Raw genomic sequence first — 14,483 nt, forward strand, 5'->3', positions numbered from 1 at the left:
CTCACTGGGTGAAGTGTGAGAAAGGATGTAGAGGAGGGGCTTTAGGTTGGCTGGAAAGGGAAGTCAGGGTCCAGGTAACAAAGGGCTTTGAATACCAGGCTAAAGTCTTTGGATTTGTTTCTGGGGTCTGAGGTTGCCAAATTCAAATGCTTGAAAGGATCCTTATGAGGCAATAAGGAGTGGTGGGGTCTGTGGTCAGCCAGAGAGAGCCTGTCTATCCAAAGGGGCAGTTCCTACTCAGTTCCTGCCAATTGTTGCCAGGTGGGATTGTAGCCAGATCTTTTGATTTTCCATGTGAAGTCATATTTGGAATTTTATGTAAAATCAGCAAATTTTCAGATGTTTTGAGGCCAAAGAAAATTTATTTGCAATCATATCTGGCTTGAGAGCCCCCAGTTCATGACCTCAGGTGGAGGCAGATGATAATCAGGGGAGGTTTGGGTCAGGAAGTTGTCTAGTCGGGGGAACTAGCTTCCGGACAACATCCACAGCAGCTGAGAGCATTGAGGGGATAGAGAGCATGATGGCTGACGCTGTCTCTTTCCACCTGTGAGCTCCAAGTCTACTTGAGCAGGCACACGTCTGGGTAAGAGGTCTCCCCAGCACCAGGGGAAGGTGTTCACCCTGAGTGGTGATGATCGCCTGCTTTAAACACAGAACTCAGTGTTGCCTCCTTGTCTTGCATCAGGCCCCCAGGACTGGCCACCTCCAGTCTTGTTGGAGGGCGTCGTGCAGTTTGCGGTCCAGGAGCAAAGTAGAGTCAGGGATTCTGGTTTACATGTCAGCCTTGTCACTTCCTAGTTATTGTCCGCTGGCAAGTCAGCCAGCCTCTTTTGCCTCAGTTTCCTTTGTTTCTAAAATAGTCATGGATAATTGGACTTCTCTCACAGGGTATTTGGGAATTAAATAAGGTAATATAGGGAAACACCAGCATCGTGCACAAAATGCTCAACTAATAATGCTGATTGTTATTACTGTCATTATCATCCAGTTTGGGGCAATAGAATATTAGCTTTGGGAGGGTCATTAGGAAACACCCGACCTCCTCAGTTTACAAAGGGGGAAACTGAAACTCAAAGCTGGTGGGTGACTTGGCCAAGGTCCCAGGTGAGGGGGAGTCTGCTGAGATCCCCTGCTCTAACCTCCTGTGCCACGTGTTTCTCCCAGCAGTGAGCACCTGGCCCGATGCATGGTGGGTTGTGGAAGGAGTAGATGGACCAGTCATTATGGGAGAACCAGCCATCCCTCTCATTTCCTTTTCCTCTTTGGAACATTGCATTCTGGTTTTTGTTTTTTAAGTTTGCAAATTATTATTTTTTTCTTTTCTTAAAATTTGAAGTGTAGTCAGTTTACAATGTCGTGTGAGTTTCTGGCATACAGCATAATGTTTCAGTCATACATATACATACATATATTTGTTTTCATATTCTTTTTCATCTTCTTATTATAGGTTACAAGAAGATATTGAATATAGTTCCCTGTGCTCTACAGTATAAACTTGCTGTTTATCTATTTTGTATATAGTAGTTAGTATCTGCAAATCCTGAACTCCCAATTTATCCCTTCTCACCCCATTCTTCCCTGGTAACCATAGTTTGTTTTCTAGGTCTGTGAGTCTGTTTCTGTTTTGTAAATCAGTTAATGCCCTTTCTTTTTCTCTCTTTCCTTTCTTTCTTTTTCTTTCTTTCTTTCTTTCTTTCTTTCTTTCTTTCTTTCTTTCTTTCTTTCTTTCTTTCTTTCTCTCTTTCTCTCTTTCTCTCTTTCTCTCTTTCTCTCTTTCTCTCTTTCTTTCTTTTTTTATTCCACATATGAGTGATATCATATGGTATTTTTCTTTCTCACTTCACTTAGAATGACCATCTCCAGGTCCATCCATGTTGCTGCAAATGGCATCATTTTATTCTTTTTTTATGGCTGAGCAGTATTCCATTGTGTAAATATACCACATCTTTATCCAGTCTTCTGTCGATGGACATTTAGGCTGCTTCCCTGTCTTGGCTACTGTAAATAGTGCTGCTGTGAACATTGGGGTGCATGTGTCCTTCTGAATTAGATAGAACACTGCATTCTTGATGCTCTTAAAAGTGTGTGGAGAAAAGAGAAGTGATATGTATGGGATTCAAGGATTTGGGGATTTAGAAAACGGTAAGTTGGTTGTTATTGTTTTTACCCACCCCCATCTTCCCATTCTTCCCTCTTTCCTTCTGTATCTCTGCCAGTTTTTTCTTTCATTCAGCTCTTTTTTATTGAGCACCTACTGTCTGCCAGGTTCTTCAGGCACTGTCTTAGACCCTGGGGATACAAGATTGAGCAAAACTGTCATTGTCCCTCTTGCACAGGGCTTACAGTCTAGAATGAAAACTGATAATTGAACGACCTCAGAAAAGCTGCAATGCTTTGAAGGGCACCATAGGGGCTGCTACAAGGATGTGTGTGTGCATGTGTATGTGTGTGTGTAGAGATCTGACCAAGTCAGGGGCTGTCAAATAGGCCTCCCCACAGACATGGCATTGGAGCTGATTGCTGAAGGGCCAGCAGGAGCTCTTGGGGTGGAGGCTGGGCTGGGACAGGGGCACCCCCACAAGAAGAGGAAACAGGATGTGCAAAGGCCCTGAGCAAATGCAGGAAAACTTGTACAGGTGGGGCCCAGAGACGGTGACTGGGGTGAGACACAGGCTCTGTTATACAGGATCTAGAAGTTTAGTAAGGTTTTTCATCTTGATGCTGAATGCACTGGGAAGCCACTGCAAGTTTTTTGTTTTTTGGGGTTTTTTTGGGGGTGGGGGAGCAGATCTGCATTGTAAAGAGATTGGCTGGCTGCTGCTTGGAGAAGGGACCTCCCTGGGGCCGGGGCGGAAGCGGGGAGATCAGGGCAGGCAGGGGGCAGAGATGCGGGTAGTGTGGAGGCTGAGAGACATGCATCACAAGAAATTTGGGAGGTAAAACTGTCAGGATATAGGCAGTTGTTAAATGGTTGTAAATACTTAAAGGATTTCCTCCACCAAGTGAGAAATCCCCAGGCTCAGGGAGGCAGCTGCTCCGCTCCCACCAAACAGGGCACATCAAGCCCCAAGCACGGTCCCTGGGAAGCTGCTGTCTGTGTGTAAACACCGATTTTCCACCAACATCGCATCACAGAGGATTTATTTAGTGCGTGCTGTGGGCCAGCGCTGGGCGGGGCACCACGGACCCTCTGTCCTCCTCATGCTGATGGGGACACAAGATGAGTGCTAAGGCTGCAAGAATAGCTGGACCCGGCATCCACAATGCCAGACATCTGCAGGAGAGGCAGCGCGGACTGCATGCTTCCAGATGCTTCCAAGGACCCCCAAGTTGCTGCAGCCAAAAAGATATTCATGTTTCTTGTGGTTAAAGGAGGCTCCTTTGTCCTGCAGAAGTTTGTCACATGTCCCATCAATATCCACGAGCAGAAGAACTAGGATTTCCTCTGAATGACTTCAAACGTCTATGTGCAAGTGGCCAGAAATTCAGATATTTTCCCATAGAATAAGAATGCCTTGGAAGTGTTGGGAAATCACACAGCTTGCAGACTGAATTTTTCAGGTTTTAGCCAGATGGCAGGGCTTGGAGAGTGCTGATTTAGCCCTGTCTGCGCAGCCATTCTGCAAACCCGGAATGACAGCTTCTCTTCTGGAAGCCCACGGAGACTGCTGAAATGATAAGGAATGAGTTTCTCCCCTTGCCTAGCTGCAGGTATCCTGGCCTTCGTTAGCAGGATCACGAGGTCTGCCCTCGCCAGGTCCTGGGGTCCCAGCTCTTTGGGGGATGAGGGAACGGGGTGCTTCCTCCACTCCTGGGCTGAGCCCTGCCGAACGATCTCGCTTGTACTGCAGACCCACCCAGTGGATGGAGGCAAGGAGGTGACGAGAGGGCTCGGGAGGGGGAAAAAGTACAGCTCTCCCAGTGTTTCCGGGGCTGGACCCCGTGGGTGCTCTTTTTCCAACAAAGGCTGGCAGATAAGAAGCGAAGCTGCCGGAGATTTGTTGGTCTGACTTTACCGATTTGAAAAGTGCATTCCATGCTTTAAATGGCACTCTTGGCATTTCCTATCCTCTCTACGGGTCCCCCCAAATCCACCAGGCTGCAAATATTATTGCCTTAGAAAACTAGGGAAGTGCTGTATTGGTGGCAGCACGGATAGAGAAAGTAAATGCATTGTTTGCCAAAAATGCATGGACATGTGTGAAGATATTTAGGCTCAGACTTAAAAATTCTTATAAAGGCTACTTTTAGAATGATCCTGTTAATCCAGACCTATTTCCTTTTATGGAAAATAGTTCTTAATAAAGATTCCATCACCCTTAGTCAACCTTTCGATTCAAGGATTTCTTTCATGTCTTATACGAGGGGAAATTTCTCTCTCAGGACTGCTGGTGGATTTGTTCCCCTCGAGAGAGAACACATTTACTGCTGTTCCTTTAATGTGGGGGAGGGGAGAATGAAAGAGGGATCCTCTTCCCTCTGGTTTGTTTTCTTGAGCTTGTAATTTTAAAATATCTTCTTTCAGGATACCTTATATATTGACTCTCACGGCACAGAAGTCAAGCACAGGGGCCTTTGACACCTGACACGTCTGCCTCCTACTGTGAAATCACAACAGTGCAGCCAGGAATAGCTGGGGAAGAACCCCAGCCTCCGGTGCAGTTGTGTGATTTCCTATGATAGATAGCTTGGACGAATGCTAATCAAAATTACTTTCTGGTTCTATCTTATTCAGCAAGACGAATGCATGACACGGCCCCAGAGGCTGGGATTTAATTTGCAGATGTCTTTGCTCATGGTTGTCTGACCATGTTGCAGCCCCCCTCCTCTCTGTGCACACAGGAGTGGGGTGTAGGCCCCTCTGTCACGGCATCCTGGCCTCCTCACCTGCTGACCTGTTTCTGCCACCCAGGTACCACCCGCCATGTTCTTTCAGAGAAGCGTCTCTGGACATTTACACCCCAGAAAGCAAAAGGGCTCCCAGTGATCTGAAGACAGTGATGCTGATGGTGGGCATAACCATTCTCATCTCGAGGGTCCCCCTCTTCCAGCAGGCTGGTGGACGTAGGTGATCCAATCAGCAGGGAGAGAAGAGAAAATGTTTTTGTTTTTGTTTTTTTTTTAAACTGGATATTTGGACCACAAGATGAAATCTCAAGAGACTGCAGCTTGAGAAACCATTATCCACGTGGGTTGAAGGATTTCAGAGAGACTCCCCAGTAGGGCAAGCAGATCAGCTAAGGTGATGTCACTGCAGTTTGGGGACTCAGCCTATGACATCAGGGAAAAGGGAAAGCTGATTTCAGCTGCATGAAATGGCAAATGTGAACAGTGATTTACAAGCGCAGACTACTGCAAGCTGGCTTCGGGCTTTGCTGCCCTCTGTTTTAGTAGCTTTGTGAGAAGGACCAGTTAAAACCACCCCAAGGCCAAGTTTACGGATTATCTATTTGATGGGAACGAATTCCCTTGGCGTGAGCCTTGCAGGATCACCAGCGATGGCTCATCTGAGTAGGCAGCGCTGCCCTGGAGTGAGAGCGATTCCGCAGCACGGACGCTGTTCCCCTCCTAGGTCTTAAACTTTCACTGCGAGACAGACAACCAGGAAAGTAGGAAATCGAAACAAGCTATGTTTAGCTGAATTTTACGTACCATAATCTCTTTACCAGGATCCAGCCAGGCAGGAATGCTCAGATCGGTGGGTTCTGGCACAAATCCATTCCAGAGGGCAGTAATTTACAACTTAGCACCGTTCTGGACTCTTCCTGAGAGTGAGGTTAAATGACCCAAGAAAAACATCACTCTGCACCAGAACGAGCAAGGCGGGTCTTCTAAAGGGTGGTCTCGGGGGTAGGCTGTCACCCAGGGAAACGCAAGCTCAGATACCACTCCCAAGTCCTGGTAAAGGTCGGGCCTCGTTCCTGTTTGCAGTGGTTGACAGTGTGGTGAGTTATGACATCTGAGGGAGAAGCGGGGCTTCGCCTTTTTGTTCCCACCTCACCAATGAATCTTGAGTCAATCAAAGCCAGGACTGTTCCACCTTCCTCCCAACGCCCAGCCTTGGGTGTGATGGGCCCAGTGGAGAGATGTAAGGACCTTCTGCCTCCAGCTTGACGTGCAAAGATACCCAGAGCGTCGGAAGGCAGGTTGAACAGGTGGGCCCAGGCGGAGAAAGAAACAGGACAAAGGTTCGAAAGTTCGTTGGTTAAAATAGCTTGATGTAAAAGTGAGTTTCTTAAAAGAGTCTGAGAGGGCCCCCGAAATACCATCTGACAGGGCTTCTAAACAGACGAGTGAGATGTTGAAATTATTTTAAGACAGATGCCTTTTTAAACTGCATCCAGAACACCTCTGGGGGCTCCGAGTGGCGCAGTTCCTCAAGCAGGAGGTACTTTATCTTCACAACATCTGGAACTGTCAAGAGGGAGCGCGGCCGATCTCAGCAGATGCAGGCGCTTCTGCATGAAAGTTCTCCAACAAATCATGACCATAATCGCAGAACAACGCGAGTGTTTCACACACAGCAACAGAGAGGAGGCAGCTCTGGCAGGGAGGAAAACTTACTGTCACCTCCTTATCCTCCTCCACTTTTACTGCTGAATCAACTCTTGAAAGCAACTTCTCCGCTGCTCTCCACCAAGCAGCTAACAACCGCAAGCAAGTTTATTTTCTCGGCTTGTAGGAGGTGATTGACGTGACAGTTTTTTTTTTTTCTTTTCCTTCGGGTAAAATTTCCTCTGTCCCATAAATCTGCAGGCTTGACAGAGTTGGGTTAATCTGTGCTGTTGCTCAAAGGAATCTCCACACTTCCTTGCTTTGGGTTTTCTACCGGTCTTGTTGGAAGGAGGGGTGGGGACAGTGACAGCCCCTTGATACGTGAAGGTGGCCTCTGCAGCCCCACACTGCCTTCTAAGTGTGGCCAAAGTCAGATCTGGTTGGGGTACCCAGCTGGACGCTGAGCACTCAGCCAGAGAAGGGCCTTCCCGTATAAACTATGATGCTACCCACAATGGTTGAATTGATCTTTTCAAGGGCAAAGGCTCAAAGGAGCCTTAAAAACCTGTGGCTCAGTGCATTGTTTAAATTTTTTGTGTGTGTGTAACCGCATGCCAGACCACTGCAGAAATAAAAGCGAGAGGACCCCGCAAGGAGCTGGATGAGAACTTCACACCACTTTTCTATAAATTCTAGTGATAAAAAGAACTGCTGATCATAAGGATGATAACCATAAATGCTTTAATCAGTTTTGCTAAAGCATTTTGCAGCTTGTGGGACAGAGGGAAAAGCAAAATAGGCTGTTGAAAGCTTTGGGAATTATAAGAGTCTCTTTGGTCAACACAAGAAGGATGGAAACTTCCAGGGTAAGGAAAAAGCTGGTGTTACATTGAAGTCTCCTTCATCATCGCCGTTTGAGCTCTGCTTCCAGGGCAAACCAGCCACCGTCCTGCTTGTCAAATGCATTCTTTAAATGGCAAGGGGAGCGGTTCTCCTGGACCTTGAGTAAGGTGGGCTGCCTGGGCCGTGTTAGGGTTGAGGAAACCCAGTCGGGCATGGCTAGGGGTGGCGATGATTTCAGGGGTCAAATATTTAAGCATCAGCTGCCTCCATGAAGCCAGCTTCGGCTCTGACACCTCTGTTAGGGCCGGAGGGGCAGGAAGCCCTGGGCTGCTGTTCTGTGCTTCCAAGAGCTCAGTTTCTTCCCCCTCTGTTTCTCGGAGAGGAACGGCCCGAGTGAGAACAGGCAACCCCACAACTTGTACCGCCCTGTGGTAGTTTCACGCCATGACAGATATTCCCATGCTGGGGACCTTAGTCTCCATGCTTGTGAGAGACATCTCCCAAGGCCCCTGGGTCCCCCTTGTCATGCCACAGCCCACGGGATACCTTTAGGGGAGTGTGGGCCATCACCCTAGCATGTGTTTTCAAAGTTCGAGTTTTCTCAGAACCACCGACACCGGGACTCTCATTCTGAGCAGTAGAGTCATGGCCATGCGGCTGAACCAGAACACACAGCAGCCAGGGCCAACGGTGACGTCCCAAGTCCAACACTCATCGACAGGCGGAGGGTCGGGAAGGAGAGTGGCTGTCCACCGACGCGGACAAAGCATTCTCAGCGTTTGCATTTTCTCCCAGCCTGTACATCTCCCAAACGTTCCTTTTTGCACAGCATGCCCCCCACCCCCAATTTTATATGGAGCAGATGGTCTTCAAAGAAATCAAGGAGCAGAAGCTGCAAAAGGCTTACAGAAAAAAAAAAAAAAGACAGTGAAACTCATATATTTCTTCAAACGATAAGATGAACTGCAGATGTTTGCTGAAGGGTGATGGTGCTGCCTACAACTTAAGGCTCGACTTAAAAGGAGCGTCCACTTGTGTTTAGCGTTGGACAAGCCTGGTAGCTGTCAGGGCGTGATTTATGGAAGCTGTTTGTGAGATTTTATGTCACTGGGGACTTGGCAATGGAGAGGCTCTGCCGTTCTGCCTGCAAAGCATCTTTCTCTGGGACCCAGGCATGGAATCCCTGATGGAAATGTGGTACCGCCTGCAGCCAGGCAAGATGGATGCAGCCGTCCTGGGTTCAGCCTGCAGGTCCCTGAGCTTCCTGCATGCTGATCGGTGTACCCTCTGGCTCCTGAGCCTCCCTTCCCATCCTCCGCAGGGTCCTTGGTCTTGGAGAACAGAGTTCTGTTCTTACCTGACACCTGCAGTCAGATTAATCTCACAATAAGCTTGACAACGTTGCTAAAAGAGAAACAGTTGTCTGTTGCAAGACCCAGCTGCATATAGAAAACAGCTGCTTGCTGGGCATGGTTTTTAAAAATAGGAAGAAAAGAATCACTACAAAGCGTTAAATAATGAACATCAAGCATGTATTGGAAGGGCCAGCAGAAGCCTGTAATTAACACAACTGTAGTATCTGCATTTCCTTTAAAAGCTTCTTTTTCAAGACTTGTTGTAACTTGGTCATAAATACTTATTACAAACTGAAACTCGGGAAACTCCACTGAATGCTGTCTCCTCTCCTGTCCCTTTGCTTTCCAAGGTGGATTCTTTACAATGCAAAGAGAGTAGTGCACTGGGGATACACACATGCTCTCCTGAGCACACGCTGTTGTACGCATCTGTGCAAACGCAGACACCTCGCCCATAGCACGTGTGCACGGGGCTCTGCCCCAGGCTACGAAGGGGTGGCTTTGAGGCAGAGGCCGCCAAGCCTCAGGCAGAAACAGCAGGAGAAGGCCCCAGCAGGCCTCTGGCCTCTGCAGCAGAAATGTGGGGAGCCTTTGAAGTTACCACAACTCAGGTGGAAACCCCTCACAGCGGCCCTGGGAGGAAGTCATTCGTTTTCAAACAAAGGGGAAAATTCCTCGGGACCCTGGTGTTTTCACTAAAACAAACCTCTGGAAAGTTATTCTCCAGAGGATCAAGGCCCAGCTGTTCCCCATCTCCACAAGGCTGGGGAGAGAGGAAGCGGACTGCCTGTACGACAGGAGAGGTGGAGGCTAGATGGAAGCTAGCACCGCCAGATGGGCGGGGACCATGGCTTGGGAACCAGGGAGACACTGGTGGTTTTCAAAGCCCATGTGGCTGCGTTCAGAGGCGGGAAGATGGATGATACAGCTTTTCAAGATCTGTTCTGTGTTCCTGGTGAAAATAGCAAGCTGTTGCCTCTTCACCCTGACACTGGGTTTGCTCAATGTGGAGCTCAGGTTGAAAGCTGGAAGGGGACTCCTGGCCCAGCTCCTCGTCCCTCCCCGGTTCAGGCAGAACCATGTCCCAAAGCCTCCAAGGCCATGAGAATCTTGTCAAAAGACTTCAAATTATCCAGTAGTGGACATGTGTCATTTTGTTTCATTCTGTTTCCACCACCCTACCTCTCAATCCCTTTCCTTTCCTTGCATAGGAGCCTCTCGTGCTGTGAATGAGTCGGGGCCAACGCCTCCTCCCATTTCCGAGGCTGAGGAGTCATGTCCCTCTGCGGCTGGACCATCGGGCCCTGGTGCTGTAGACGGAGCTTGTCTCGGCTTCATTCTGGGGTCGCGCCCCTGGAAGGTCAGTTCCAGGGGAAGGATGCGTGTTGTGCAGCTTGTCTGTATAATGCTGTTGGGGAGGTGATGTTAGATGGGACAGACAACCACATGGGGCGCCCCTCTGTTTGGGTGCACCTAACTGGGCTCACGTTTGAAGGCTGAGTGGATCCCATTTAACCAGCCCTGTGCAGATGAATAATAAAGGCCTGCGGGCAGCTGGCCAGGGTCGGGGGAGGCAGGGCCAGCACTCTTTCATGAAAATCATGGAGTCGTGGGACACAGATTGATGGCTTCACAGACTGAGCTGGGCTCACATCTATCTGAGTGATCTTGGGCAAGGCTCAGCCTCTCCTCATCTTTAGACCATGAGCCCTTACAGGATTGCAGTGCAGATCAGATGAGCCTCAGTGCTGGGCATATAGGAGGTGCTCAGTAAGTGGTGAGAGCTCCACCAGCCAGAGGGAGAAAAAGACATGGATTGAGTTTTGTGGGGAACAGAGTGGGGTGATCTGCAAATGGAAAATGTCTGTCTCTCAAATAGCAGATTCCTCCCCAGTTATCCTGTTTGCAGAGTCTAACGGAGGAGCTGGAGCATTCACGCCCGCATCCCCGGTCCATCCCCTTCCCTTCCCAGTCCTGCACTCTGGGGCCATCACTGATCTGCATGCACTGAATCTCCCGGGGTCCCTGCCCTCTGGCTTTTGGGTTTGGCCAATTGCAGACTGGCTCCAGCTCTCATGGGGCTCCGAAAACACCATTTCCTTCATGCCAAGGGGCGGATGCAGCTTCCTGCTGTTGCTGATCTCTGGGACTTTGATTTCCCCAGCAGTTCTTTAAACCCTGTTCATATTTCTGTCCATGGCCCCTCTATTAAATTAACCCTGGAATCTCATCTGACAGTGCTTTCTCTTTCCTGCTGGAAGACTGGAAAAGAAAGAGACTGGACACAGATAGAATCAATCTAGGAAGACTCCCTGAAGGAGGATGTCTCTTCTTCACATTTTTGGAGGAGAAGTGCAGTGGTTTGGTAGAGACAGAGAGTAGAAGGCTGCTGTCCCTGTAAGGGAGATTGCAGTCAGTGAAAGCTTAGGAGTTAGAATCCATGTGGGCTCTTCATGGGGATGGTGAGGTCCTCATCAACAGGACATCCCTGCAGAGTCAGGAAGGGAGAGAATAATGATACTAACATATAAAACCGCTGTCATTGATTTATTGTCTGCTGCATAACAAGCATTCACAAGAGTGTGATGAGTAAATTATCACTATTTTACAGGTGCGATATGGAGGCTGAGAGAAGGTAAGCACCTTGCTCGAGGTCACATCACACAGTGGAGTTGGGATTCATAAGGTCTGCTTGGTACCCAGGAAGGCTGCCCAACGGTCCCAGGCTGCCCAGGGCTGAAGGCTTTCCTGGCATGGGGGGCCCTCCTTGCTGAGTTAATGGTATGATCTGTTGGGTAGCGGTGGAGAGTTAGTGAAACTGGGCATGAAGAGTCATCCCTGTAATAAATAAAGTTAATTTTCTTACCACAAAAGACCCACTAAAACTGATTGGTAAGAGTGGAAGCACATGAGTGAGAAAGAAAGATGGAGAAGAAAAACTACCGATTCGATTCCAATTGTCTTGGGGCAGCAGGGAGGGGGTGCGGTCAATCCAAACAGCAGCTGCTCCAACAACGTTTCTCTTTTGTCTTGGGAATGCGACATCGTCCTTCCCTCCAACAGACTTACCTTCATGATTCTTTTTTGGCTCCAACTAATAATAAATGGAGGGTGAATTCTTCAAGCACAGAGGACCATGGGTATGGGTCCTAGGGGAGAAAAATTGTGGTATCTGTATTCTGTGAGCTTCGAAGGAGAGGTAAGCCTCATGACAAGGCAGAATGTGGCCTCTGGGGACTCTGGAATTACAAACATTGCCACCCCTTAGATCTGCCATTAACTCAAAATCAGCAGGTAAGTTTGGGATGTGTGGTGTTGCCTTTGCGGCTCCGGGATCACCCCAGGTCCAGCCAAGATGCCCTATCCTCATAACAGCAGGGAAACTGCCACGTGTGGGGCTCCTGTTACCTTTGCTCCAGCTGTGTTATAGGCATTCTTTTAAATGCTCTGGAAAACCATTTAGAGCAGGTGTTATTAATCCAATTTTCAAGATGAGGAAACTGAGGAAGAGAGAAATTAAGGAAGTTCTCCAGGGACCTCGAGTGTGACACTGGCAGGTCTGGGCTCCACTGTGATCAAATCCTGAACCAGGCTACAGGTGCACCGCACCTGAGTGCCCAGGGGTGATGGATGGCCGTGTCAGTAACATTATGAGGTCCTGTATTCCACCAGTGGGAGGGTGGGCTTCTGGAGTTGCTGAAGAACTTGGGCGGACGTTTTATGTTCCTCACCACTCCCATGATAACTACTCCTCCCACGTCATGTTCCTCTGACTACTTGCATTTGTACCCACAGTACCCTGTTCAGATGGCCTTCCTTCCTTTGACCATCTGGGCAGCCTCTTCTCATCATTCAAGACTCAGCTCAAGCACCACCTCCATGGATAAAGCTTTCCTACCCCCCCAGTCTGGATGAGGTCTGCCGTTCTGGGATCTCTTCCTATCCCATTTGGACTGTTACCCCAACATTGATTGTTTTATAATCTTCTGGTGACTTTTCTGCCACCCCCCACCAACCCTAGACTGTGAGCTCCTTTAGAGGTGTGGCAGTGTTTTCTTCAATGCTCAGCGCTGTTTGTGGAGTGAATAAATGACAAAGATCAGAATGTCCCAGGAGCTCTGGCTGGGGCATGTTGATTTCCATCACTGCTGGTAGCACCTGGAAGGCCCTCTGCAGCATCTTAAAGTTGCTTTATGCTAGATTTCCCCACATGTGCCTTATGACCCTTAGTGAGAGGCTTTAGCTATTTTGGTGCAGTTATTCACCAGCCAGTGCCACAACTAGGTGCCGTCTTTGGCGTGCTCTTAATTAATGGTGGTGATTTTGGAAGGGAGAAAAAAATGTACCCAGGAATGGCTGTCATCTCATTGTATCACTCTCCTGAGGTTTCATGAAAGAGACCTCAAAGGGCAGGGAGAGCTTAGATGCGAGCTGAGCTAGAAGAGGTATTTTTCATGAGATTCTTCTCTGAAGAAGGATCCAAGCTCTATAAATATGTGATGGGTTAAAACTGAAGGGAGAGACTGATTCACCAATTTCTGTTCAGCCCACAGTGGGTCATTGCCTGTTTAGAGAGGACTTTCTGCCTGGGTCCCTCTGAAGCAGTTGACACCTGTGGGGCTGGGTTCGGGGAGAGGTGGTCAGAAGGCTGAGCTTCTGACACGTCTACCACTTCCCCACTGCGCGCTACTGGGTGGCACCGGGTGAGAGCGTAATCCTTCTGGCTTTGGCATCTCTAAGATGGCAGTGGTGATCATGAGGCTGCTGGTGAACCTCTGCCAGCCTTCCCTGTAGATATGGACTGAGTGTGGCTTGCACATACTTTCAAATGCAAATGAACACATCCTCATTTTATGGTTAAAATCAAAGCTGAAGAACCACAAGTCTGCTTCAAACACTTCTGCTCACAAAGCTCACACAGCTCTCTGGATCACAGACAGCCCCTGATGCTGAGTTCATACCTACGAGGTGTGCCACAGGGCTGGACCACCTGGGGTAGCCAGCACTGATGTGAACCCGTCAGTGACGGGGGGGCTGCAGTTCCTCCATCAGTGATATGAGTTATGTCAGTTTGTTGGGCTTTCCATCTCGATCAGGACTATTCCCTTGTGGAAGTGCTGCTCGAACTGGGCTTGCTGATGCCAGCAATGTACATATGATTTAATTAATCAATAGGCATTAATGACTGATAATTAAGGCCTAACCTGGATGCTGGAAAAAAATCTCACAAACAAACCTAGAAATGGAATAATTTCCTTGCGTCTGACTGTCCTCCCTTGCCTGTGGACCGTAGCTGAGGATCAGCTGCTCTCTACAATATGGGTTGTAAATAAAATAAAATGCACCTCTTAATATATTACCTAGAATCCATTTATTGCACTTTTCATCCACTGGAAAAACTTGAGCTCTGTCAGTATGAAATTTGTCCTTGATCTCTAATCTGAAGGTCATCTGTTGAAGAGAAAGCCCTCTCTGATGGTTGGTGTAGGTGGTAAACTTCCACAGGATTCACTGTCTAGAAAATCCGGGCTTCTGTTGCATTCATCCTTCTTTGATTATCAAAAACTTTCCTCCACTGCTAACACTCAGGAACAATGTCGTAAGTAACTTCCAATTAAAGTTCTCCATATGTGGCAAAAATTGTAATGAATGAGTAAGTAAAGCCTGCATAATGGAAGCCTATTAGCCAAGTGAATATACTCTTTTAAGTCAAATTTCTATACCTTCTTTGTATTATCTCCCATCAGAAGAGAACGTGCAATTACCAATTTTATCTTATCTCGGGCT

General features: G+C 48.2%; 1 long non-coding RNA gene across 2 annotated transcripts in view; it reads left to right on the forward strand.

Annotated features, from left to right (window-relative positions):
- The window catches only part of LOC116663572, a 63,417-nt gene extending 49,446 nt beyond the window's left edge, over positions 1-13,971 (forward strand). The window contains exons 1-4 of one of the 2 annotated variants that reach the window (XR_004319763.1): positions 3,672-3,714; positions 9,908-10,056; positions 11,308-11,331; positions 12,492-13,971. This is a non-coding gene — a long non-coding RNA (uncharacterized LOC116663572). Of the gene's footprint in view, positions 1-3,671; positions 3,715-9,907; positions 10,057-11,307; positions 11,332-12,491 lie in introns of those variants that run through there. The other variant, XR_004319762.1, reaches the window with a different exon arrangement.
- The last annotated feature ends 512 nt before the right edge of the window (positions 13,972-14,483 follow it).

Source organism: Camelus ferus, chromosome 5, assembly GCF_009834535.1.
Source record: "Camelus ferus isolate YT-003-E chromosome 5, BCGSAC_Cfer_1.0, whole genome shotgun sequence".
Classification (NCBI taxonomy): domain Eukaryota; kingdom Metazoa; phylum Chordata; class Mammalia; order Artiodactyla; family Camelidae; genus Camelus; species Camelus ferus.